The sequence below is a fragment of the Pongo abelii genome, chromosome 10 (genome assembly GCF_028885655.2).
Source record: "Pongo abelii isolate AG06213 chromosome 10, NHGRI_mPonAbe1-v2.0_pri, whole genome shotgun sequence".
NCBI lineage: Eukaryota > Metazoa > Chordata > Mammalia > Primates > Hominidae > Pongo > Pongo abelii.
In genome coordinates, this window is record NC_071995.2 from 120,578,786 (window position 1) to 120,591,748 (window position 12,963).

At 46.8% G+C, this 12,963-nt stretch overlaps 1 long non-coding RNA gene across 1 annotated transcript; it reads left to right on the forward strand.

Moving 5' to 3' along the window:
* The first annotated feature begins 404 nt into the window (after positions 1 to 404).
* LOC129049359 (uncharacterized) lies at positions 405 to 3,947 on the forward strand. The gene is made up of 4 exons (XR_008512409.1): positions 405 to 559; positions 2,126 to 2,257; positions 2,340 to 2,543; positions 3,514 to 3,947. It is a non-coding gene; the product is annotated as an uncharacterized LOC129049359 (long non-coding RNA).
* Positions 3,948 to 12,963: the final 9,016 nt, after the last annotated feature.

Sequence of the window (12,963 nt, forward strand, 5' to 3'; positions counted from 1 at the left end):
GTACACTTTAAAAATTGTTGAGGGTAGATCTCATGTCAAGTATTTTTACCACAATAAAATAAAATTATTTTAAAAACCCCAAACCAAAAAATCCACAATTCGGAGGAACAGGGCTCTGGCCCTTTAAAAGCCAGAGGCTGGTTAAGAGAGAAAGGCGGGTCCTGGAGCTGGTGTCCTAAGCTCTTTGCCTCATTTAAATGAGCATGCGTGAAGGTCGCCCCTGTGCCTGAGTCACGTTCCTGCACTCAATGCGCCTGCGCTTCCTGAAGCCAGACTGGGCCCTCGGCTCCGCCCGCCTATTTAGGTGGGCGGAGACAGTCGCGTGAGTTCAGTGGACCCACAATCTCCCGCGCAATTAACCAGACCCGCCCCTTTACACATGCGCATACGTCAGCACTTGACAGTTGCTGAGGGACGCCTGGAGTTGGGCCTGCGCTCTGGACGCTCCTGCCGGAAGTGGGCGGGATCGCGTTCCAACGCGACAAGGGTGATGAGAGCGCGGAGGAGGCGCCGGTGGCCGAGTTTGGGGCGGGGACTGTCCCCACTGCCCCGCAGCAAGGTTACTAGACCTAAAAATGTCACGACTGGGATATGAACACAGAGAATTTATCCTTCAATTTAAAAAAGATTTGAGCCGGGCGCGGTGGCTCACACCTGTAATCCCAGCACTTTGGGAGGCCGAGGCGGGTGGATCACCTGAGGTCAGGAATTCGAGACCAGTCTGGCCAACATGGTGAAACCCCGTCTCTGCCTAAACAAAATACAAAAATTAGCTGGGCGTGGTGGCGGGCGCCTGTAATCCTAGCTACTCGAGAGGCTGAGGCAGGAGAATCTCTTGAACCCAGGAGGTGGAGGTTGCAGTGACCTGAGATTGCACCATTGCACTCCAGCCTGGGTGACAAGAGTGAAACTCTGTCTAAAAAAAAAAAAAGATTTGGCCGGGCGCGGTGGCTCACGCCTGTAATCCCAGCACTTTGGGAGGCTGAAGCAGGTAGATCACCTGAGGTCGGGAGTTGGAGACCAGCCTGACCAACATGGAGAAACCCTGTCTCTTCTTAAAATACAAAATTAGCCCGGCATGGTGCTCATGCCTGTAATCCCAGCTACTCGGGAGGCTGCGGCAGGATAATCTCTTGAACCCGGGAGGCAGAGGTTGTGGTGGGCCGAGATCGTGCCATTGCAGTCATTGCACTCCGGCCTGGGCAACAAGAGCGAAACTCTGTCTCAAAAAAATAATAGTAATAATACAATTTTTAAAAAGAGCCCTAAGCCAAGAATGGACCTGCTTTGAAAAGAATGAGCTGCTTTGTATGTCCCTCATAAAAAGCATAGAAAAGTAATGAAAAAGCAAACATGGAAACCCTTAAATGGACTCAAAATCTACACCTAGTTAATATGATGTTCCCTGCATTCAGAAGGGCCTTGTGCTTGGGTTAATACCCTCCTGTCACTATTTCAAAATTCTTTTTTTTTTTTTGGAGTTTCCCTCTGTTGCCCAGCCTGGAGTTCAGTGATGTAATCATGGCTCACTGCAACCTCCACCTCTCAGGTTCAACTGATTCTCCCACCTCAGCCTCCCAAGTAGCTGGGATTACATGCGTGTGCCACTATGCCCGGCTAATTTTTAATTTTTGGTGGAAATGGGGTTTCACCATGTTGGCCAGGCTGGGCTTGAACCCCTGACCTTAGGCCTCCTGACCTGATCCACCCCCCTCGGCCTCCCAAAGTGCTGGGATTACAGGTGTGTGCCCTTGCACCCGGCCCATTTTCAAATTCTTCATAATTTTTTTTTTTTTTTTTTGAGACATGGTCTCCCTCTGTTACCCAGGCTTGAGTGCAGTGGTGTGATCACAGCTCACTGTAGCCTTGACTTTTTAGACAAGTGATCCTCCTGCCTCAGCCTCCTGAGTAGCTGGGACCACAGGCGTGTGCCACTATGCCCACTAATTTTTTATTTTTGTAGAGATGGGGTCTCGCTATCTTGCCTAGGCTGGCCTTGAACTCCTGGGCTCAAGCGATCCTCCTGCCTCAGCCTCCCGAAGTGCTGGGATTACAGGTATGAGCCACTGTATCTAGCCCCCTGCTCTTAAATAGAGCCTCATGAGAGAAACACTCCCCTTTGCAGCTGTGGACATAGTTATGTGAGGATGTGATAGAGGCTGTGACATGCTGAGAAATAAAGCCAACCTGCTGCAGATGGCAGAGGAAAAGAACTTGACCCTTAATGACATTCCTGAGCCATTCACAACACTGTAAGGTCATTGGATCCATTGTTCTGTGACATAGTGAATTTTTCTTATTGGTTGAGCACTTTTGGTGACATTTCCTTTTACTTGCAGGTGGGCTGATTGTGGAGGCTAAAGCAACTCTACCTTGCAGGCTTATCCACCATGTGGACTTCTAATTAATCTCAGTTGCTGGAATGCCTCTAAGATTTCTACATTGTCTACTGTGAAGAACAAGTAATTACTGCAAATCCTGCCCTTGGGTCAAAACAACCTTGATGACATATTCTTTCTGAAGCACATATACTCTTTCCCTAGGTATATAAGCCTTGGGTCTGGGGGCTAACAGTACAGGGATCCATCATCTCACAGCCACCCCAGACATGGCTTTTGTTCAAATCCCTATTAAATGTTTCATTCTGAGGTTGGGTGGGTGGGTGGCTCACGCCTGTAATCCCAGTGCTTTGGGAGGCCAAGACAGGAGGAATGCTTGAGGCCAGGAGTTTGAGAGCAACCTAGACAAAGTGGTGAGACCTCATTGCTACAAAAAAATGGAAAACCTTAACCGAGTGTGCTGTGGTGCACCTATAGTCCCAGCTACTCAAGAGGCTAAGGCAGGAGCATTGCTTGAGCCCAGAAGTCTGAGGCTGCAGTGAGCCATGATTGTGCCACTGCACTCCAGCCTGGGCAACAGAGCGAGACTCTGTCTCTAAAAAACAAAAAAGTTTCTTTCTGAGAAACCAGGTTTGTCAGCTTCCTTCAGCTCTCAGCCCTTGCGGGTAGGTTTGCTCATGGTAGAACACTGATACATCACCCCCAAGCTATCCCAAGAAACCATGCTCACTGGCTTGGTAATGTGTTAGCTTGGCTAGTTGAACTGCATTTCCCAGAATTCCTTTTTCTATGTGTTTCTGGTTGGGTGGGCCATAAAGGGCAATTTTCTGTGACATGAGATTTGGTGTGTGGAAGTAGAGCAGCAGCCATACTCTTACTGATGCCTGGAAGGCCGTGGCAGAGTCACCAGCCACTTCTGCGTCTCCTAAACATTGTCCTTTACCTGCCTGCAGTGGGTCCATCTGCCCCTGGATCCTCATTTAGCTGCTGTGACCCCTGAGCCAGCTCCCTGCCTAAGGGCACCAGTGTTTCCTGTAGGACACCCATGCCATCAAAGTTGGGGACAATGAGGACTGACCTAGGTTTCAGTCTGTGCTTGTAGATTTCAGCTCTTGCTCATGGGTTCTAGATTGTTCTTGCTCTTCCCTACTTTACATCCATTTTCTGTTCTCAGCTGCCTGCCCTGCAGACTGCAGGCTCCAGCATCAGACACAGAGACCCAGCGTTATGGAGACTGTCTAACCAGATATCACAACTGTGGAAGATCCCAACTCCTACAAAAATCTCTTAAAAACCACGTGTGGCTGGGCACAGTGGCTCATCTCTGTAATTCCAGCACTTTGAGAGGCCAAGGTGAGTGGATCTCTTGAGCCCAGGAGTTTGAGGCCAACCTGGAGCAACATGATGAAACTGTGTCTCTACAAAAGATACAAAAATTAGCCGGGCATGGTGGCATGCGCCTGTAGTCCCAGCTACTCAGGAGGCTGAGGTGGGAGGGTCACTTGAGCCCAGGAATTGAAGGCTGTAGTGAACTGTGATTGTGCCCCTGCACTCCAGCCGGGGTGACAGAGCGAGACCCTGTCTCAAAAACAACCCCTCCCCCCAAAAAAGTCGCCTGGATGAGGCCAGGCGCGGTGGCTCACGCCTGTAATCCCAGCACTTTGGGAGGCTGAGGCGGGCAGATCACGAGGTTAGGAAATCGAGACCATCCTGGCTAACACGGTGAAACCCCGTCTCTCCTAAAAATACAAAAAATTAGCTGGGTGTGGTGGCGGGTGCCTGTAGTCCCAGCTACTCAGGAGGCTGAGGCAGGAAAATGGTGTGAACCCGGGAGGAGGAGCTTGCAGTGAGCAGAGATTGCACCACTGCACTCCAGCCTGGGCAACAGAGCAAGACTCCGTCTCAAAAAAAAAAAAAAAAAAAAAGTCACCTGGATGAAGCCTGTGCAGCCATTTCAGCCAAAGATGCTGCTGGAGATGGTGCCCAAGACAAAGAGAGGGGAGAAATACCCCAGCTTCCCCTCCTGCCTTCCAGCCTCCCACCAGTCCCTTCCATTGACTGAGCCCAGCAGGAAGGCTGGAAAGCTCAGTCTGCGTGTTCGTCACCTTGGGAAACAGAGCAGAGCATGTGGAAGGGTAAGGAGGGGATCGGATGTCATTCAGGCAAATGACAAGTACACTAAATATTCACCCACTCGATACATATTTATTGAGTGCCGGGAGCCACGCTAAGTGCTGAGGCTACTGCCTTGCTCAAAACAGCCAAAGTCCCATGGTTGGAGATTGGAATTGTTTTAGGATGCCAGTGAGAAGCCTAAACCGCAGGAAGACACAAGGTCTCAACCACATGCTATAGCAATTACTTATATTTAACATTTCCCTAACCAGACAACATGCTGGCATTGGCAGATGTTAAGTGAACCAAACTGAAATACAATACGCTTCTCAATTTAACCCCTCTCCAGAAAGAAGCACATGAATTTGGCAGCTCCTTTAAAGATGCTAATAAGTTTGAAACATCCTTTCTATTGCCTCATGGCTCTATCAAGGGAAGTACTTACAGTTTTGGAGTTACAGTTCATCTAAATTCTTTGATATAATTACATTGCTAGGACACTTTTTTTTTTTGAGTTGGAGTCTCGCTCTGTTGCCCAGGCTGGAGTGCAGTGGCACGATCTCGGCTCACTGCAACCTCCGCCTCCTGGGTTCAAGCAATTCTCCTGCCTTAGCCTCCCGAGTAGCTGGGATTATAGGCGCTCACCACCACACCCGGCTAATTTTTGTATTTTTAGTAGAGACAGGGTTTCACCATGTTGGCCAGGCTGGTCTTGAACTCCTGACCTCAAGTGATCCATCCGCTTCATCCTCCCAAAGGCATGAGCCGTCCCGTCCAGCCATGATATATTCATTTTTTGTTTTGTTTTTCTTGAAACGGAGTTTCACTCTTGTTGCCCAGGCTGGTGTGCAGTGGCACAATCTCGGCTCACTGCAACCTCCACCTCCTGGGTTGAAGTGATTCTCATGCCTCAGCCTCCCAAGTAGCTGAGATTACAGGAGCCCACCACTACGCCTGACTAATTTTTTTGTATTTTTAGTAAAGACGGGGTTTTACCATGTTGGCCAGGTTGGTCTCAAACTCCTGACCTCAGGTGATCCGCCCGCCTCAGCCTCCCAAAGTGCTGGGATTACAGGCATGAGCCACTGCACCCCGCCATATTCATTTTTGTTGTTGTTGTTGTTTTTAAGAGACAGGCTCTTGCTATGTTGTCCAGGCTGGCCTCAAACTCCTGGGCTGAAGCTGTCCTCCTGCCTCAGCCTCCAGAGTAGCTGAGATGACAAAGATGCATGCACCAGGGCACACTTATCTTGTAAATTATTTGGGGTGGATCATGCCAGTTCCTAAATCAAATAATTAACTGGTTTTCTGTAATCTAGAGACAGTAACAAATAATGTGGATCTCATTCATCACTCGAGATGTTAGGCGCTATGGCTGGGTTCTGTGGCTCACGCCTGTTATCCCAGTGCTTTGGGAGGCTGAGGTGGGAAGATGGCTTGAGCCTAGGGGGCCAAGGCTGCAGTAGCCGTGATGGTGCCACTGCAGTACAGCCTGGGCAATAGAGCAAGACCCTGTCTTTCTTTCTTTTCTTTCTTTGTTTTTTGAAACAGAGTTTTGGTCTGTCACCCAGGCTGGAGTACAGTGGTCTGATCTTGGCTCACTGCAGCCTCCACCTCGTGGGTTCAAGTGATTCTCCTGCCTCAGCCTCCCAAGTAGCTGGGACCACAGGCGCGTGCCACCACGCCTGGTTAATTTTTTTGTTGTATTTTTTGTAGAGATGGAGTTACACCATGTTGGCTGGGCAGATGTCGACCTCAAGTGATTTGCCTGCCTTGGCCTCCCAAAGTGCTGGGATTACAGGCATGAGCCACAGCGCCCAGCCATATCTCATCTCCTAAAATAAAACAAAATCAACCAGGCGGGATGGCACACACTTGTAGTTCAGCTCTTCAGGAGGCTGCATTGAAAGGATCGCTTGAGCTCGGGAGATCAAGGCTGCACTGAGCCGTGATTGTGCCATGGCACTCTAGACAGGGTGACAGAAAAAAAAAAAAAGAACATCACAGCAGTGAAATGAATGAATTATAGTCACATGTAACAATGGCTGAGTCTAATATGGAGCCATAATACTGACTACAGGAAGACAGACAGATGTATATATATATATATATATATATATATATATATATATATATATGTGTGTGTGTGTGTGTAATTTATATTAATAATTATGTTCGGCCGGGCGCTGTGGCTCACGCCTGTAATCTCAGCACTTTGGAAGGCTGAGGCGGGCAGATCACCTGAGGTCAGGAGTTCGAGACCAGCCTGGCCAACATGGTGAAACCCTGTCTCTGCTAAAAATACAAAAATTGGCATGGTGGCATGTGCTTGTAATTCCAGCTACTCAGGAGGCTGAGGCAGGAGAATCACTTGAACCCAGGAGGCGGAGGTTGCAGTGAACCGAGATGGCACATTGCACTCCAGCCTAGGTGACATAGCAAGACTCCATCTCAATAAATAAATAAATAAATATAATTATGTTCATACATAACTTTAAAAATAAAAGATCCAAACCAGGAAAAACAAACATAAGTGGTAAAACTACAAAGAAAAGCAACTAAATTACCAGAAAAGCAAGGCTGTGGTTACGTCTGGGGGAAAGAAGGAGGCCAAGGCTGAGAGTCTGCATGTTCCAGGCTTCTGGGCGCTGGCAGTGATTAATTTCATGCCCTGGGTGGTAGGTACCTAGGTGTTCAGCTTACTATTACTTGACAAACTGTACATAATGGTTTTTGTGCTTTCCTCTATGCTTATTTCATCAGAAAATGTAAATGTAAAGAAAAGCTGACAAAAGCAAGTCTTAGCACGTTGTTGTTTTAAATGTAATAGATTAGTATACAATTTATTTACAAGATGAACAGTACACAACACAATAAGATATAAAGGAACATAAATTGAACTAGAATGATATACCCCAAGTTCACAATAGTGGTTGCTTCTGGAGAGTGAGAAAGTGGGGATTAATGTATAATTATATGCCAGGTGCAGTAGCTCACACCTGTAATCCCAGCACTTTGGGAGGCCAAGACAGGAGGATCGCTTTGAGACCAGCCTGGTCAACATAGTGAGACCTCCATCTCTACAGAAAATGTAAAAAATTAGCCGGGTGTGGTGGCATGCACTTGTAGTCCCAGCTACTCGGGAAGTTGAGGTAAAAGGATCACTTGAGCCTGGGAGGTCAAGGATACAGTGAGCCGAGATCACATCACTGTGTTCTAGCCTGGGCAACAGAGACAGACCTTGTCTCAAATAAATAAATAAATAAAATATTTTTAAAAAGGCCAGGCCTGGTGGCTCACGCCTGTAATTCCCAGCACTTCGGGAGACCGAGGTGGGCAGATCACGAGGTCAATAGATCGAGACCATCCTGGCCAACATGGTGAAACCCTGTCTCTACTAAAAATAAAAAATTAGCTGGGCATGGTGGCTTACACCTGTAGTCCCAGCTATTCAGGAGGCTGAGGCACAAGAATCGCTTGAACCTGGGAGGCGGAGGTTGAAGTGAGCCGAGATCGTGCCACTGCACTCCAGCCTGGGTGACAGAGTGAGATTCTGTCTCGAAAAAAGAAAAAAAAGGCCAGGCACGATGGCTCACACCTGTAATCCCAGCACTTTGGGAGGCCGAGGTGGGTGGATCACAAGATCAGGAGATCGAGACCATCCTGGCTAACATGGTGAAACCCTGTCTGTACTAAAAATACAAAAAATTAGCCAGGCGTGGTGGCGGGTGCCTGTAGTTCCAGCTACTCGGGAGGCTGAGGCAGGAGAATGGCGTGAACCTGGGAGGTGGAGCTTGCAGTGAGCTGAGATCACGCCACTGCACTCCAGCCTGGGTGACAGAGCAAGACTCCGTCTCAAAAAAAAAAAAATATATATATATATATATATAAAAAATTATAATATATAATAATATGTAATTCTAATCTAGTGGTTTTTAAGGTATTCACAGGGTTGTGCGACCACCACCGCTATCTACTTTAGGAATATTTTCATCACTTCAAAAGGAACCTCATACCCATTAGTTGTCACTCTTCCTTTCCCCACTCCCCCAGCCCCTGGCAAGCACTTCTCTGCTTTCTGTCTCTCTGAATTTGCCTGTTCTGGACATTTCCTGTAAGTGGAATCATACACTATGTAGTCTTTTGTGACGGACGACCTTCACTTCCCACGATGTCTTCAAGGTTTTTCCATGTGATAACCTGTGTCAATACATCATTCCGTTGGATGGCTGAATCATATTCCATTGTGCAGTAGATAACATTTTGTTTATTCATTCATCAGTGGATGGACACTTGCGTTGTTTCCACTTTTTGGCTTTTAGGAATAATACTAGTATCAACATTTGTGTACAAGTTTTTGTGTGGACATAATGTTTCATTTCTTTTGGTGCTACATCCAGAAGTGGAATTGCTCTGTCATATGGTAACTTGGTGTTTCATATTTTGAGGAACTGCCAAACTGTCTTCCGAGTGGCTGTACCATTTCACATTCCCATCGGTAATACATGAGGGTCTTAATTTCTCCACATCTTTAACATTTATGATTGTCTTTTTAACTTTAGCTGTTCTAGTGAGTGAGATCACTCTGATCTGATTTGCATTTCCCTAATAATTAATGATGTTGAACTCAGGATGTCTTTGTTAAATGCAGAAATAACCACGTAAATTTCCAGATTAAATCGCCACATCCAAATTTTTATATGATTAATTTGAACAATTAATACTTTAGTTATTTTCTGATTACAAAAGCAGTATATACCCAAATGATTATTCCCAAAATCAGGGTAATCCTTTGAGGGGAAGAGAGAGAGAGCCAGGATCGGAGAAGAGGGACATTGGTCATTTAAAGCGATGGCATGGCCAGGCCAGTGGCTCACGCCTGTAATCCCAGCACCTTGGGAGGCCAAGGTGGGAGGATCACTTGAGGTCAGGAGTTTGAGACCTGCCTGGCCAATATGGTGAAATACCATCTCTACAAAAATACAAAAATTAGCTGGGCATGGTGGTGGGCGCTTGTAATCTCAGCTACTTGGGAGGCTGAGCAGGAGAATCCTTTGAACCCTGGAGGCAGACGTTACAGAGAGCCGAGATCAGGCCACTGCACTCCAGCCTGGGGAACAAGAGCAAAACTCCATCTAAAAAAAAAAGAGAATGATGGCAATGTCTTCTTCTTGACCTGGGTCGGTTACACAGATTGACTTTGTAATTATTATTTAAATTACATCTGTACATTTTTTGTTTTTTGAGACGGAGTCTCGCTCTGTCACCCAGGCTGGAGTGCAGTGGCATGATCTCAGCTCACTGCAAGCTCCGCCTCCCGGGTTCATGCCATTCTCCTGCCTCAGCCTCCCGAGTAGCTGGGACTACGGGCGCCCACCACCACGCCCGGCTAATTTTTTGTACTTTTAGTAGAGACGGAGTTTCACTGTGTTAGCCAGGATGGTCTCGATCTCCTGACCTCGTAATCTGCCTGCCTTGGCCTCCCAAAGTGCTGGGATTATAGGCGTGAACCACCGCGCCTGGCCTACATCTGTATATTTTATGCACAAAAGATTATTACTGTTTCACATTATTACTGTGGAAAATTTGGAAAGCAAATGTTTTGCCTTATCAAAGATGAATAAGGATGAATGTTTACACCATCTAATCATATCAGTGAGTTTTTCTTTGAGTGGTAGGTTTTCAGATTGTGAGAAAAATGGAAAACTAATATTTGTTGATAAATCTTCAACAAACCTTTCGCCTTTTGTTAGATGACAGAAATTTCAAGACGTTGCCAGCAGGTGGCGGAATAAAATAAGAGATGGATCTCGCTCTGTTGCCCAGGCTAGAATGCAGTGGCGTGATCTTGGCTCACTGCAAACTGCCTCCCAGGGTCAAGCAATTCTCCTGCCTCAGCCTCGTGAGTAGCTGGGATTACAGGCGCCCGCACCGTGCCCGGCTAATTTTGGTATTTTTAGTAGAGATGGGGTTTCACCATGTTGGCTAAAACTTTAAATTTGGACACCAAGCCAAAAAAATCATTCTCATCATCCCTTTCATTAAGATACATTTATTTGGGGCAGGAGGGAGGATGCAAAAACTGGGAAGAGGGTGGTGGCGGTGATGGGAGATGGGTTATGTATCAGGTGTGATGATTGGATAAATAAATACACTAAGGAGTCCAGGCACAGTGGCTCATGCCTGTAATCCCAACACTTTAGGAGGCCGAGGTGGGTGGATCACCCGAGGTCAGGAGTTTGAGACCAGTCTGAACAACATGGTGAAACCACGAGCAACCAAGAGGTTGCTCACTGTTGGGGAAGGGAGTAGCAAATATGGAAAAGGGAAGAAACTAGAAGGAACCCTGCAGATTGAAATTGGAATTGGATATTAGTGTGGTTTTCAATATTTATAGAGACATATAAATAAAGGTATAAATGTGTACAAATATATACATACATAGAGTCCCGAGATCTGTCCCCTGAGAGTAGTGACAGGACACAGTAGCTGGGTCTGTGATGAATGTACACATCTCATATCGGGAACTTGGTTTCTAAATACCACTCTCCTCTAAAAAGAGCTGGCAGGCTAGGCGCAGTGGCTCACGCCTATAATCCCAGTATTTACGGAGGCCGAGGCGGGCAGATCACCTGAGGTCAGGAGTTCGAGACCAGCCTGACCAATATGGAGAAATCCCGTCTCTACTAAAAATACAAAATTAGGCCGTGCACAGTGTCTCATGTCTGTAATCCCAGAACTTTGGGAGACCGAGGCGGGCAGATCACGAGGCCAGGAGTTCAAGACCAGCCTGGCCAGCATGATGAAACCCCGTCTTTTAGTGCATGCCTGTAATCCCAGCTACTCAGGAGGCTAAGGCAGGAGAATCACTTGAACCCAGGAGGCAGAGGTTGCAGTGAGCCGAGATCGCACCACTGCACTCCAGCCTGGGCAATAGAGAGAGACTCTATCTCAAAATAATAATAATAATAATAACAAATAAATAAATAATTAGCTGGGTGTGGTGGCGCATGCCTGTAATCCCAGCTACTTGGGAGGCTGAGGCAGGAGAATCGCTTGAACCCGGGAGGCGGAGGTTATGGTAAGCCGAGATTGCGCCATTGCACTCCATCCTGGGCAACAAGAGTGAAACTCCAGCTCAAAAAAAAAAAAAAAAAAAAAAAAAAAAAAGGAGCCGGCAATACTTGGGGAAATGGCTGACTCCGGTGTTAGAGCAGGCAAAGTGCAAGATGTGCATAATCATCTTCTTGTGCCAAAGAGCACCAGACGGGAAACGCTCAAAGGATGAAGGGGATACCTCAGAGGGGCACAGGAATCAGCTTCATGTCTTTGAGAACTTGAACATGGAAACACATAGGAGCCGGGTGTGGTGGTACGTGCCTGTGGTCCCAGCTACTTGGAAGGCTAAGGTTGGGGGACCCCTTAAGCACAGGACTTCAATGCTGCAGTGAGCTATGATTGCAGGACTGCACTCCAGCCTGGGTGACAGAGCAAGACCTTGTCTCTAAAAAAGTAAAAAAAAAAAAAAAAAAAAAAAAATCCAGGCATGATGGCCCATGCCTGTAATCCCAACACTTTGGGAGGATGAGATGAGTGGATCACTTGAGCTCAGGAATTCGAGACCAGCCTGAGCAACATAGTGAGACTTCTGTCTCCACAAAAAATACAAACATTAGCTGGGCATGGTGGCTGTGCCTGTAGTCCCACCTACAGGCTCAGGAGACTGAGGTAGGAGGATCATTTAAGCCCAGGGGGTCAAAGCTGCATTGAGCCGTGATTGCACCACTGCACTCCACCCTGCATGACAGAGTGAGACACTATCTCAAAAAAAACAAACAAAAAAAGAAAGAAAAGTAAATAAATAATATAGTGATAGTGATAAATTATAACTCATCAACTAAAGTAGGACAAGTCACGCTGATATAAATAGATGGCAAATGAATATTTACATAGTTGAAGTGCCTCCCCATAAAATACTTTATTTTTATTTTTATTTTTATTTTATTTATTTATTTATTTTTGAGACAGAGTTTCACCCTGTCGCCCAGGCAGGAGGGCAGTGGAGCAATTTTGGCTCACCGCAACCTCCACCTCCTGGGTTCAAGCAATTCTCCTGCTTCCCAAGTAGCTGGGACTACAGGTGCATGCCACCACATCCAGCTAATTTTTTATATTTTAATTTTATTTTATTTATTATTTTTTGAGATGGAGTTTCACTCTTTTTGCCCAGGCTGGAGTGCAATGGCACGATCTTGGCTCACTGCAACCTCTGCTTCCTGGGTTCAAGTGATTCTCCTGCCTTAGCCTACCATGTAGCTGGGATTACAGGCGCCCGCCACCACGCCTGGCTAATTTTGTATTTTTAGTAGAGACTGGGTTTCACCATGTTGGCCAGGCTGGTCTTGAATGCCTGACCTCAGGTGATTCGCCTGCCTCGGCCTCCCAAAGTGTTGGGATTACAGGCGTGAGCCACTGTGCCTGGCCCAATTTTCATTTGCTTTTAATTTTT